Source organism: Triticum urartu, chromosome 7 (genome assembly GCF_003073215.2).
Source record: "Triticum urartu cultivar G1812 chromosome 7, Tu2.1, whole genome shotgun sequence".
In the NCBI taxonomy this organism is placed as follows: Eukaryota; Viridiplantae; Streptophyta; class Magnoliopsida; order Poales; family Poaceae; genus Triticum; species Triticum urartu.
The window spans coordinates 57,514,477-57,525,660 of NC_053028.1; positions in this window are offsets into that span (position 1 = coordinate 57,514,477).

An 11,184-nucleotide genomic window follows, 5' to 3' on the forward strand; every position below is an offset into this window, starting at 1 on the left:
CATTCTGTTGTTCTGCCTATTGCAAACAATTTGAATGGATTAACTGAGTGTCCTGCATCGCACACGCAACTAAAATCGGAACCTCATTTGTTGGCTCAGCCATCGCAAAAATTTTACACCTTTTTGACAATTTTTTAACACCACCGTTTGTGATTATTGCATCGCAAACAGTTTCATCAAAGGGTCTTTGATTGTAGTGTCGTGTTAGCAGTATCCTGCAGTAGTGACGGTTTATTTCCAGAAACTGTGTCCATTGCTTGAGTTCATCGCCCACAGTGTTTTCTCAATAACCATTTGTAATAGAAAAACCCACTTAGTAGGCTAATTGGGCGCCATTAGTAGGCTAATTGCCCTATTATTAATAATCCATTTATTAATCTAATTGACATTCATATTAAGCACATAATATATTTCATCTGTTATATAATTAAAACATAAGTAAAACAAGCCTCCACGTTAATCCACATATGTTAAAAATATATCATCCATTCATCTGGATTACAGCGGTTGAGATTAAAACATCTAACAAGGTTACGCAGAACAATATTAGGTGCAATTTTTAGCATATGACACGTTCGAGGTATAACCCAACCCAAATAACACGATCTGGTCCTATCGCAAACACACAGGAGACCTTACGTGAAAATACAATCGAAACACACACAAAAGAAAAAAAACAATCTACTACAGAATCGGTAAGGGATAAGAAAAAACAGGAATCCTTGCAAAAGGAATAAACGACCCCCGATGGAATCATAGCCAATTATACCTTATTTAAGGTCTGAACTCTCCGCCAAACAAAAGTTCTTTCGAGCTGGTCTCATCTTCTAGGGCTTCATCCTCGGGATAGATTAACTCATGGCTTACAACAGCATGGGATCAGATTTCTTCGTCGAGGTTGACGATGGCTTAAGCCTTCAACGAGGCGTATTTCTTTCTCAGGTGATCAATGAAATCACGTGAGGGTCGCGCAGGTTGGCCATGTATTGGGATCTCAAGATGTATGGTGCAGTCTCCAGTCCATTGCGGCATAAATCTTACCCAGTAATGGCCTGCGACATCTGGGCACCCAACAAATCGATCAGAGTTCAGTCCTGCAGGTCCTGTTACACCATGCGCATCCCCTCTCCATGCCATCCTCAGATTCCAAACTCCATCATTTGACTAGATCGATCTAAAAAAAGACAACTATCCGATCCGGGTTATCAGTTCATCACCAACAATGTTCTCTACTATCTCAATCTCCTACACTTGACAGCAGATGATTGGTTCAGGGGTGGATCTGAGTTAATGACGCAAGGAGGAGTGCAGCGGCCATGCGGCGCTAAACAGGAGCAAGAATCCTTTACATACACGTAATCAGGTACTCATCTCTCCTCACCCAGCCCAAGGATTTTTTGCACGCGCATCATAGTACCAGTAACATATGCATCAACATATATTCCTGGATGGGGTCAAGAGGGTTGTTATATTTACATTTTTCTCTTCAAATATTCTTGGATGATCCTATTAATAGTGATTCCAGGGTTCCGTTCGGGCAATATACTTAAGTATAACGCCAAGGAGTCTAGCAGCCATGGTTGACGAGATGGAAGGAAGAACCACGTGCATATCTCTCGTTGTCTCGCCTACAAAGGCGCTCATTTCTGTTGGAATTATCCAAACATGTTACTAAAAGATTTAGCTAGGTAAGTCAAATTACGTAGCGTTTGGCTTGCATGCCATCTTGCAGTACGTGCGTGTTGAGTCGGGTTAGGATTAGTAGTGTGATCAGTGTTGCCGGTAATTAGATTAAGATTAGGAAAGAGTCCTTATATGTACGGCAAGAAAGAAAGTTGCCCGTACGAGCTTAGTTTGTGTTTGAGTCGGATGGTTAGCCGTATATGAATAGGTAGAGTAGGTCGAGTCGGTTTGTCTAGGTCAGGTTGATGCATATATATATATATATATATATATACGCGTGTATATGCTGAGTTTTTGTATTGAGTTGAGAAAAAGGAGAAAATCAATAAAGAGGAAAACAAGGGAATGACAAGGGCCCTTGGCTATCAGTTTTGTGTGCGCGTGTGTTCGTGCACTTTGATGTGATCGATCCTGTGGTTGAAATTCCAACAATTGGTATCAAAGCAAGGTTCGAGGATTTGAAGCCGCGCTTGCCCCGGGGTGGCGACCCTGCTAGCGCCTCGGGGCGGGCGATACAGTTGTTGGTGTAGCAACAACGACGAGCGGGTGATACAGTCGCTGGTGTAGCGACAAGGAGGAACGGGCGATATAGTCGCTGGGATACAACGACGAGGAGGAGCAGGCAATTGTCGTTCGAGCGGAGACAAAGATGATCGGGAAGTTGTCGTTCGGCGGAGCGACGACAAGAAGGTGGTGAGGACGCTGTCGTAAGTAAGGCGACGGGTGATTGTCGTTCAACAAAACGACCTGGAGAAGGTTGATGGGAGCGGTAGTGCCGAGGTGCGGCGCTAGAAGATCTCGTCAAGATCATCGTTCGGGGGAGTGAGGAAGAGGTGACAAAGTTGCAAGCTGTCGTCAAGGTGTTCACATGAGTTCTTATAAGGTGTGTCCAAGAGCTCAGGTGTGTGAATCTTCTGCTGCAGTTGAGATGCGTCACTAGCGGAGGAGAATTGCGAGCGAGAGCGGGCGGAAAAAGGAATTCGTGCCTTGCGTTTCCGTTCGTGGTCGTGAAATTCCGGCGAGTTCATATACGGTGGAGATGAGTTGCGTGTATATGGCGAGTTGTGTTGCCGCTGGACAGAAGATGTCGTTCGATAAGATGTGTCATCGGCGACAATGAGAAATATGTGCAATGGCGGGGGAAGAGATGTGTCTCCCCATGTGCAAGAAGCCGATGTGAAGATGAAGATCAACGTGAAGATGGACGTGGATCAGTTAAGTTGAGTTCCTGCATGAGGCTATGCGTTTAGTCGTATGTAGCATGCTAAGATGTGTCAGCGTAGCTGGTAGTCCGGGTGATCGTTGATTCCAGTCTACAAGTCGGCATGAAAAAGAAAAGATGATAAAGTGATGGTCATAATTGAAGAATAACAAAGTTGTGATCCGGTAAGTCGTGTCATCAAAGGCAATCGGCGTGACAAGAACAGGTGGTCTTCTGCGTGTCTCATTGAAGTAAAAGAGTCGGGTAGAGTAGATGTTTGGATTAGGGGGTGAATGTTGGAATTATCCAAACATGTTACTAAAAGATTTAGCTAGATATAAGTCAAATTACGTAGCGTTTGGCTTGCATGCCATCTTGGTTAGGATTAGTAGTGTGATCAGTGTTGCCTGTAATTAGATTAAGATTAGGAAAGAGTCCTTATATGTACGGCAAGAAAGAAAGTTGCCCGTACGATCTTAGTTTGTGTTTGAATCGGATGGTTAGCCGTATATAAATAGGTAGAGTAGGTCGAGTCGGTTTGTCTAGGTCAGGTTGATGCATATATATATGCGTGTATATGCTGAGTTTTTGTATTGAGTTAAGAAAAAGGAGAAAATCAATAAAGAGGAAAACAAGAGCACGACAAGGACCCTTGACTATCAGTTTTGTGTGCGCGTGTGTTCGTGCACTTTAATGTGATCGATCCTGTGGTTGAAATTCCAACAATTTCTCACATCACACAGCCTGCCGATTTTTTGCATGTCCATCTCATTAGCAGTAAAAAATCCATCAACCTCTATTCCTGGGGTGGGATCAAGAGAGAAAGCGTGGCTATATTTATGTTTTTTTGTTTTAATATACTTGGATGATCACATCAGTGGCCAAGGTTTCAGTTTGACAAAGCAAAGGCAGCTTCACTCAATTTTTTTCCATATATAACAAGCTCAATTCCTATGCTGCAGTGAAATATGGAGTGGCCGGCTGGAAGTCCTGTCTCTACAATTCTGGCATTATATGCCTAAATCCTCAAGAACTTCCACCCAGACACCAAAGGGACGAGGATCCCCTGTCGTGGCCTAGCCTACCTTTGAGTCACTGACATATGGGTCCCGCAGAGCATGGGCCCATCTGTCAGTGACTCAAAGGCAGGGTATGGCAGGGATTGCAAAGTCAGAGGATCCACGTCCGACACCAAAGATGGAAAGAAGTACTGCATCACATCCACACAAGGAGCCAGCAACATGCAGGGTGGATCAAAGGTTCGGCACATCCAGTAGGTGCGTACTATGTCTTGGCACCCAACAAATCAATCAAAGGTTATTAAGATATGAATGCCCTTTATGTGTTTATGTTTCTACATCCAAAAAAAAACTTATTTTCTGACAAATTTGATGAGCACATCATCCACAAACAAATAATTACTTTTTGAACGGAGCACGAGAACAATGGGACATCCAGGAAGAGGTAACGAAGCAACTACGTCCATCCACGTAAACAAAAAAATCCGCACTGCTATTTAGTTTGTGGAAATAAAGAACATGCGAGGTTCGAATTCTAAAAGAAGAAAGAAATGCCAAGACAAAGAACGCTACGAAAAAGCTAAATGAAACCGGTTTGTATAGGAAGTCTATTGTAAAAAGCAATTTTTTTTGATGATTTGACTTGAAGCAACTTTAAACCAGGCACCATTCAGATCCCTAAGTATTACACTTGCTAACATCACCAATGATATCAGCAAACATGTTTATTTTACAGCAAAGAATTTTGCTTTCCCTCTTCAGATTTTCTCTATCATGGCTCTAAATTAGGTAATTCACTGCCATGACTTCCAACACATGTAGACTCGATAAAAGTTCAATTGCATGTTACCAATGAAGCAAAAATTCTTCACTTTAATTTTGATATCATTTTAATCAATTTTAAAAAGGAAATATAACATTTTGAATAATTGGCCACTTTCATTAATCACGCGGTAATTTTCATTAATAATAAATATTACAAATGTGTACAAAATAAATGAAAATGATACCTTAGATTATTAGCATATATACATCGATTGTTTGGATGTACATTTACTGTGGGTTCGATGGTAGGAATAGTGGATAACAACAGTACAATGGAGACGAGTGGGCACATGCATTATTCAGTAGTCATCAGCGGAGATGAAGATGGTCAAAGTATAAGGAAAGTTGTGAGCTGAGAAGAACAATAACTTTTTAAGGCCCACGTACATGCCATATGAATGATATGTGGTATGAAAATCCCGACAGATGGATGCCAACACATTGTGTGCAACAAGAAAATTTATGTACTGTTTAGTTTAAATATATACGCCAATATATCATATATGGTTTCGCTTTCACACAGAAGACCACAATGCCTTGGGCCTCTAATTTCATGTAATTAAGCTCCTCGCTAGAAGCATATTTTTCCCACCAGAGTACAATGATGTTTTCTCAAGATGTAGCGGCTAAATTTAATTTTTTTTGGATGATATATTAATATTAACATAATGATAGATTAAATCCAGTAATGGTTGGTGTGTAATAAACGAAGAATAATTGGTTGACACCTATAAAATTAAAAATCATTTATTTTCTGCTACCAACGTTTCTACAACCCTAAAATTGTATTAGTGGTCAATTGACGTGTCAAAACGAACATAATAAATATGTGAAAAATCTATATATAATAGTATACAAAAGCTAGCAGCGCAGATGCATGGGTCAACCTGATAGTTTGACATATGAATCAGAAAGAAAAATAAGTAAAATAGATGATTTTGATATGTACCGTCCTACCAAGTCCATAAATTACTAAATTTGAAAACATCTTCCATGCATCCATCATATAGTATATACAACCAATACTAATAAGAATATCAAGATGGTGGGGGACAAATTGATCACCATGATCATGTATATTTTGATTTAACTCATGATGAAACAATTCGCAAAAAGTATCGTTGGAGATAGATATTGCTGGAAGAAGAGTGGAAGAGGGTAAGCTAGAGAAACTCAATAAAGTATATGCTTTCTCATCTCAAGTCACAATCTCCATGGCCATCAACTTATATTACCAGCCTTGCCAAGAAACCAATAAAACTATTGGAAAGACATATATTTGAAGTGCAACCATGTTTTCACATAAAATGTGTTTGGGCTATATATTTTAATGATAGTACCTCACACCACAACATATGTTGAAGAGAAAATAATAGTATATAAACTTAATGCTTTGATTCTATATCAATATATTGGAAACAAAACACTATCAAATTAAACAATATGTATTCAGTCTAGCCGCGCAAATGCGCGGGTTACCCCGCTAGTTTCCATATTAAGGAAGCATGATTTCATAATTTAAATGCATCAGAGTACAACATCATACAGCTTCAGCACTCAGCTACCCCATTACACAACTGCACCAGCACCAAGTTTCACATGCAATATCTAGAACCTTTCAAAATTAGCATCATAGGCTGTATATAGACATATGCATCTCATCTGGAAAATTTCTGAAGCGGAAGGCGACTATTGAGCCTTCATTGATGTTGAAGGTCTTTGCAACTTTAGGCCAGTGCCTGTGGATGATTGACCATCCATCCTTCGTCCTCTTCAGGAACACTTTAATATTGAACCGTGGGTGTTGTATGAAAACCTTCCTCGCCTCCGGACCATAGAGATAGTTTTATAGGTAATCATTAGTGAACTGCTTTGGAAAGGCCTGAAAATAAGGATGTGCATAAATATCTTCTCTATATTGGAAATGGGGCGAAGGAATAAAATAAGGCAAGGTATATAGTACCGTCTTGTAGTGAAATGATGTATTCTTCATTGTGCAGGCAAATACTTGTTGTTTTTTTGTCGCTAATTTCTTTATCCTAACAATCTTTCTGAGTTTCTTGACTTGATTGATATTCATGGACAACTCATTTCTCCGTACGCAAAAAGGGTCGAACATTGGGTCAAAACCTCTGACAGCAGGACCTACATGTGCAAGACCAAATTGTTAAAAACCTAAATATTAGAATAGTTCATGCAATTGCACAATAATGTGCTATTAGACAACAGAACATGCACGTGCTAATCTTGATTGTAAACCTCAGTGCTTCCCATTGTTTGCCTGCAACACATATAAGGTAGTTAGTCATCAGGTTAAGTGAGGGTTCGCATGCTATCAGTAAAATATGTTGATGAAAAATAAGCACATTGCAGATTCATCAGATTAATTCAAGTCACATGGAAAACCCATTTATCCAAACCAAGCATGATTAAGAACTAGGAAATATAAAACTTGTATATGTTTCTCATGTATTAAGTGCAACCAAATTCGATTTATTCCTCACATGCACAACGATACAAAATTCTACCCATGACAATTAGACATTGCATTGCAGAATTGAACAAAGTAGTTAACTAAACACCACAATGGATGAGCCAAACATTAAATGAGCACCACATTGCACAATATAACATACTCCTAATAGAAGATCGGATAGTTAACCAAACCAAGAATGCTTAACAATGCATTTAGTACATCAAAATTTAATTTACTTCTCACATGGTATACAATAATAGAATGCACCCACAACAATTGAACATCGCATTGCAGAATTGAACCAAAGAGTTAACTAAACACAACAACAAATGAACCAAACGTTAACTGAGCACCACATTTCACAATATAACACACTCCTAATAGAAGACAAGACAGTTAACCAAACCAAGCATGCTTGACAACTTGGAAATATAGCAATTGTATTTGTTTCTAATGTATTTAGTATAGCCAAATTCGATTTACTTCTCACATGGTATACAATAAGAGAATGCACCCACAACTATTGAACATCGCCTTGCACAATTGAACCAAACAGTTAACTAAACACCACAACAAATGAACCAAACATTAACTGAGCACCACATTGCACAATGTATAACACACTAGAAGATCAGACAGTTAACCAAACCAAGCATGCTTGACAACTGGAAATATACCAATTGTATTCGTTTCTCATGTGTTTTGTAAAGATAAATTCGATTTATTTCTCACATGGAAGAAAATACAAAATTGCAACCTGAAGAATTGAACATCACATTTGCAGAATTGAACCAAACAGTTAACTGAAGACAACAACTTCTTAACCAAACAGTTAATAAGTGAGCACCACACTGCACGACATATGGAACATATACACTAGAGCAACGTATTGCATGGTAAATTTAGATAGCACAATTCACTAGAATTTGTTAAGGAACACCGGTAGAAAAAGGGCCTATAGTCCCGGTTCGTAAGGGCCTTTAGTCCTGGTTCTGGAACTGGGACTAAAGTGTCGGTACTAATACCTCCCCCCTTTAGTCCCGGTTCAATCCAGAACCGGGACTAAAGGCCCTCCACGTGGGCAGTGCGCAGAGCCCAGTCAGGAGACCCTTTGGTCCCGGTTGGTGGCACCAACCGGGACCAATAGGCATCCACGCGTCAGCACTTCTATGGCTGGGGTTTTTGCTTTTTTTTGAAAGGGGGGGGGGTTGGGGGTTTTGCGGGGTTAATTTAGGTGTTTCATATATTGTGTTAGCTAGTTATAATTAATAGAGAGAAGTGTCCTCTCTTATGTCCGTGCTTGGTCGACGCTACGTACTATACATACGTATATAGAGAGGACTAGACACGCTAGCTAGCTAGTAAGCAAACGAAGGAAACAGAGGATCGTCATGAACATATATGCATATATACAGAGAGAAGTGATATCGACCACCTCTCCTTCTCCAAGAGATTGGTCGAACAACAAGTTCTCGTATATCTATCTGACACTACCGGCTACATGTATACAATAATTATCTCTTACAAATATAATCATACGGACTCAGGGTCCACATAGAATTCTCCGTCTTCAGGGATCACGTGGTCAAGAAAGAATGCCGCCAGTTCCTCTTGAATTGCTCGCATGCGAGCTGGTGCTAGGAGTTCATCCCGCTTCCGAAACATATAATTTGAAGAAGGGGGTCAATACATATATATATATATATAAATGAATGAAACTCAACACAAATGATGGTAATAAAATAAAATTGTGAATGTTGTTATTTACGTACTTCATATTGTTCGTTAGAGTACCCGTCCCGCTCACAGGTCGTGTGGCGGATGGACTCGCAGATGTAGTATCCACAGAAATCATTCCCTTGTTCCTGCCACAACCACTTTACAAGAAATAGAGGTCAATCAAACTGATAAGCAAGAATGCTAAATGGTATTGATGAAACTAGCGCTTGAATCACTAGGAGATGCGCGGAACATGCTACTATAGTACTTACTTTCGGGTGTCTAAATTCCAGCTCCTTCGGCAGTCCCGGAACTGTTTTGGTGAATTTTCTCCAAACCCTGCCGGACAAAGAAAACAATTACTTGATATCAGGAAATGAACAAAGTTGCTGATATGGTGGATAATGATCGATTTAACTTACTTCTTGAGGATTTCAGTCATGTCCGCATACTCCTTGGGATCTTTTCGTTTAGAGTCCAAGACGGTTACTACTTCCTGCTCAAGCTTAATCTCTAGGAGAATATAGTGGTAACTGCACACACATGCATAACTCATCAATTACATTACTATAACCTTGACTAATATATAAGGGAAACCAAATACGCACAAGACAGTAACACTCACCTGAAGTTGTAAGGAAAGAGTATTATATCTTTGTTTTGATTTATTACGAACGATCGTAGCAAGCTGGCCTCGGTAGCTGCGGCATGAAGTTTAACCTGAGTTGCATCTATGAGATATGTGTTAATGAACCCAATATCACCGACTTGTCTTTTCTTCAATTCGGCGATCTTCAATCTGCATAATATAGTGAGGATGATTATAAATACATGCAATGAAAGAGCTAAGCTATATAGAGAAACTTAATGACAGAAGTAGTACTACTTACAGACAGTAGCAGGCGACCGTTGTTTTATCGAGGGCCAATTGATTGAAAAACTGATAGAACTCCTCAAATGGAACAGGCAACAGATCAATTCCAACGAGGTCATGCTCCGGTTTAACTCTCGCATACAAAGTACTCCTCCCCCCAGAGTCTCTGCAGATTTTCAAGTACCAATCATGCAATCTTCGCATCATCGTTGATAGAGATCTTTCATCTTTGACGAGAGGCTTCCCGTACTCGTATCTTTGTATCTGCACCTCCATGGGTTCATAATGTACTTCGTCGGGCAGGTAATCTGCAAGATTGCTATAACCGGGCACCATCCTCGGATCATTATTGACGTTGTGGCTAGGCACCTTGAGCGGGGGGCACGATTGCTTCGCTTGTTCGCCGAGCTGGGCAATTTGTTTCCCAGCTTGTCGTTCTTTCAGCCTTTGATCACTGACAGTACTTCCCAACCGCTCCGCTTCAGCAAATTCCTTTCCAATAATGCGGTCATAGTTTCCTTTCGGCGGATCAGACTTCGGTGGTTTTGTCAGGGCAGCCAGAGTGCGCTTCACTTTCACCCGATCTACCTTCTCCTCCGGAGGAGGATGTTTCTTTGCTTTCACCCCTTCAAAGAAGTTCCACACTTCTTCTCGCGCGATCTCGGCGTTCTTCTCCAGGGTCCTCTCATATGGTAACTTCTCTGGAGTCTTCAGAGAAGGACCGAATCTGTATGTCCTCCCGCCTCTGGTTGTACTGCTAGACGTCGACCGAGCAGACGGAGCGGTTGTCTTCTTTACTTGCTTAAGCGGCGGAGGAGAAGGACTACGACGCGCCGGAGCAGCTGGAGCGGCGGCAGGTCTCTTCCGCCCTTGCTGACGAGGCGGAGAAGGAGGAGGCTGGCTGCTCGGGCGCGTCGGCGCAGGCGGAGAAGGAGGCGGAGTGCCGCCACGCGCCGGAGAAGGAGCCGGCCGAGGGCCCTGATCGTCACTCGCCGGAGGAGGAGGCGGTGGAGGCGGAGTGCCCTGACTCACCGGAGGAGGAGGAGGAGGCGGTGGCGTCCAGTTCGGAAGGTTGATGAGCTCCTTCCGCCATAGGCATGGAGTCTTCAGAGCAGACCCCAGCCGAGTCTCCCCTTCACCGGTAGGGTGGTCAAGCTGGAGGTCCTCAAATCCCTCCGTTATCTCATCCACCATCACCCTAGCATATCCTTCTGGAATCGGCCGGCAGTGAAAAGTTGCGCCGGGTTCAGTAGGATAAACAGAGCCAACAGCCGCCTTGACCTTCAAATTCATCCATTGCGTCATAAGGTGGCAGTTTTGAGACTCCGTTATAGCATCCACGGGATAGCTGGCAGGAGCCGTCAAGGCATGCTCTAGCTGAAGCAGC